This window comes from Penaeus monodon, chromosome 14 (genome assembly GCF_015228065.2).
Source record: "Penaeus monodon isolate SGIC_2016 chromosome 14, NSTDA_Pmon_1, whole genome shotgun sequence".
NCBI classification, from domain to species: Eukaryota; Metazoa; Arthropoda; class Malacostraca; order Decapoda; family Penaeidae; genus Penaeus; species Penaeus monodon.
In genome coordinates, this window is record NC_051399.1 from 28,896,706 (window position 1) to 28,901,705 (window position 5,000).

Here is a 5,000-nt window from a genome sequence, read left to right on the forward strand (position 1 = left end):
GCATTATAATTGTTTACCTTTATATTCATATTGATTTATCCTGTCCGTCTGAATATGTAAGTTAATGCATATTTATTTCCTTCAAATGTATTATTTTGCATTTCTCACACTTTATCATATATTGTGATTGCTTAATAATTACCCTTTTTTTTAAGGAATGTATCGGAAACTTTTCATTTTCTCCCTTTTCTCCCTTTTACTTTCCCTTCTCTTTCTCCTTCCCTCCTCTCCTCTTTCTCTTTCCCTCCACTCTCTTTTTCTTCTCCTTCCCTCCTCCCTCTCTCTTTCGTTCTAAGTTTTCTTCTGCTTCTTTTTTTCTTCTTCCTATTCGTCATTTTTTTCTCTTCCTCCCCTATCTTTCTCTCTCGCACTCCCCCCCATCTTCTTTATCTCTTTATAAAATTACAGTGTAATTTAAACCAACATTTTCTATTAATTATTCAACGAGTAAAATCATTTATTCAAGAGTCACTTACAAAGAAATAAGGAAAATATGCAGAAAAAAGACGAATTTACTTGCCTATTTTATTCATAATTTATATCATTCTTTCTATCCTGCATTATTCTTACCTCCTTCCTTCATATTATCACGATTATTATTATTATTATTATCATCATCATCATCATCATCATCATCATCATCATCATCATCATCATCATCATCATTATCATCATTATCATAATCATCATCATCATCATCGTTATTATTATTATTATTATTATTATATCATCATCATCATCATATATATTATTATTATTATTATTATTATTATTATTATTATCATTATTATTATTATTATTATCATTATTATTACTATTATTATTATTATTATTACTATTATTATTATTATTATTGTTATCATTATTATTATTACTATTGTTATTATTGTTATTTTTATTATCATTATTGTTATTCTTACTTATTATTATTATATTATCATTAATATTATTATTATTATTCATTTATTGTTATTATATATATATATTATTATTATATATATTATTAAATTCTATATATATTATTATTATTATTATAATTATTATCATTATTAATATTATTACATTATCATTATTATTATTATTCCTATTTTTATTATTATTTCTATTGTCATTTTATTGTTTATAATTTATTACTATTATTATTATTATTATTATTATTATTATTATTATCATTGTTGTTATTATCATTATTATTATTATTATTATTACCATTGCTATTATTATCTTTATTATTAGTAGTAGTACTATTATCATTATTATCATGATGATGATGATGATGATGATAATCATCATCATCATTATTATCATATTATTATTATTATTGTTATTGTTATCATTATCATCATCATCATTATTATTATTATTGTTATTATTATATCATCATCATTATCATTATTATATTATCATTATCAACATTGTTACCTCTATCATTTTCTTTATCATATACATATAGACATGCAAAAGCAGTTAAGTTTCATTATTTTTTATAGAAAGATGGCATTATTTTCTTTAGAAATTATATGTAATTTACTTACAAACTTCCCGTCGTTATTTAATAGTTTCATTGTAGTATCCTAGTATTTGACACTGAAAGTGGGGTAATAAAAGTACACTTTCATTCTATATTTTAAAAATTCCACTTTTATTTTCTACAAAGATAAGGTTACAAAGATTGTCTGCGATGCGCTTGAACTGAAATATCTTACCATATCGAGTGTCCCTACAATTATATACAAATAAAGAACAGGTTCAAACGTAAATATGTACACGGAGAAAAGACAATAATGTAATCAAACAAAACACATTATAACACCGATTTTCCAGCACATATCAAAGGAGATGATATATAGCTATACCTTTAATATCAATATTACACGCTGTATCGATAGTAGTTGTAGAAATAATAAATACTAGAGAATTAATAATTAATTGATTAATCTATTAATATATCAGCAGTGGTAATAAAAATAATGATAATATGTTACGGTAAATGTGAAAGTAGTATAATTACTGACAATGATAATCATTCTCAGGGTATCATTTACGATGTTAATAATGATATTAATGAAGATAGTAATGCTGGTAATAAAGCCATAATGATCATAATGATGGTTATGTTAATTATGAAGATAATAAGCTTATGATAACAATGATAACGATAGAGATGATAATAAATAACAACAACAGCAACAGCTATGGCAGTGACAATAATGATAATGTCAATCATAAGAATAAGAATATGAATTGTAATCATTAATAGAAATATTGCTAATGATAATAGAAATGGTAGTAATAATTCTAAAGAAAATTATAATAACAAATAAATTGATGATTATAATAATAATGAAAAGGGCACTAGAAATAATAATAATAACAATATCAATACTATCAATAATAAAAATGGTAGTATTGTAAATAAAAACTACAATAATGATAATAAAAAAGTGATAATGATATTGGCAATCATAATAACAATAATAATGATAACAATAATAACAATGATAATAATAATAACAATGAAACGAACAACAACAGTAATAAATTATAGTAATAACAGAATTTATAATAACACTAATAATGGTAAAAATAATGACGAGTATAATGACACTAATAACTATAAAAATAATAACAGTGAACATGACAACAACAACAATAATAATAGTAATAATAATAATAAAAAAAGATAATGATAACAACAATAATATTGAAAATTATGATAATAACAATATTAAGAATGATAATACAAACAATGACAATAATAAAAAAAAAGTAAAAGTAAAAGTAATAACAGAATTTATAATAACACTAATAATGGTAAAAATAATGACGAGTATAATGACACTAATAACTATAAAAATAATAACAGTGAACATGACAACAACAACAATAATAATAGTAATAATAATAATAATAAAAAAAGATAATGATAACAACAATAATATTGAAAATTATGATAATAACAATATTAAGAATGATAATACAAACAATGACAATAATAATAAAAAAACAATAATAACAATAACGGTTATGATATCAATAATAACAATAATAATAATGATGATAATAATAGTTACAATGATAATAGTAACAATGAAAGTAATTGTAATTACAATACTAATAATGATAAAAATGATAATACATATAATAAAGATTAAGATATAATAACAGAAAAGGGTAATGATGATAAAGATAATGACAATAATAACAACAACAAAAAAACATAAAAAAATAATAATAATAACAATAATAATAATAATAATAATAATAATAATCATAATCATAAACATAATAATAATAATAGCAACAATAATAATAATTATGATAATAATAACAATAATAATGATAATGATGATGATGATGATGATGATGATGATGATGATGATGATAATAATAAAAATAATAATAATGATAATAATAATAATAATAATAATAATAATAATAATAATGATAATAATAATAATAGTGATAATAAAAATAAGAACAATGATGATGATGATAATAATTTAAAAAATAATAACAATTATTATCCCTATTATTATAAAAGCAATGATGATATTATGACAATAATAATAATAATAAGAGTAATAATAATGATAATAAGAATGACAATAAAAATAATAATAAAAATAGGAATAATAATAATGATAATGTAATAATGCAATAATGTAATAATAATGATAATAATTACAATAGTAATTATAATGATGATAATATTGTTAATAATAATAATTGTGGTAGAAGTAGTAGCAATACTAACAACTGTAACAATGATAAAACAATAATAATAATAATAGTGCTCATAAAGGTAATAGTGATAATTCTAATGATGTTATCAATTTTGATAATAATGCTAATAAGAATATGATGATAATAATAATAATAATAATAATAATAATAATAATAATAATAATAATAATAATAATAATAATAATAATGATAATAATAATAATATAATAAAAATAATAATAATAATATATAATAATAATAATAAATAATAATAATAATAATAATAAAAATATATAATAATAATGATAATAATTATAAAATAATATAATTAAATTTGATAGTCAATACATTAATTATTGTCCTTATTAGATTATTGTTATAATTATCTTTTTATTATTATTATATTAATTCATTATTGTTATTGATTATAATAATATAATATATATAATAATAATAATAAAATATAATACATTATCAATACCATTGTTATTAAAAATCACATATAATATTATAATGATATATAGTTATTTATTATTATTATAATCATTATTATTATTATGTATTCTATTATTAATATTATCATTACCAAATTCTTAGTATAATTTCTACTATATTATTTTTTAAATATTGTTATTATTACCATTTCATTATTATTATTATTATTATTATTATTATTATTATTATTATTATTATTATTATTCATTTTGTTATTGTAATATATTATTATTATTATTTAATAGTATTATTATTTGTAGTGTATAGTTGATATATATATATCATAATTAATTATTATATTATTATTAATGCTTATATATATATAATTGTTATTATTTCATATATTATAGTATTATTTTATTATTATTATGTATTATATCATTTGTTATATTTTGTTATTTTCCATTTTCATTGAATTATTATTGTTTGTTTTATTTGCACATATAATTTGTGTGTTTATAATCTAAATATCCTGAGAGCATAAATCTAAAATGAAAATATTATTATTACTGCTTATGATTATTATAATGAATGTTATATCTTATCATCAGTATTATAGTATTATTTCTAATATGTTTATTGTTTCTATTTGATGTTTTTGTATCATCCCTATTATGTATAGTCTTATTGTAACATTTTCCTTTTCATCATATTGTATTTATTTTATTTTCCCTGGCATCATTAATTATGTTTTATATCATTGGTTCCAAAAGATCATTATAATTCTTTTACAATATATAATGATGGATATGATTATAAAAAGTTGATATCATAGATTG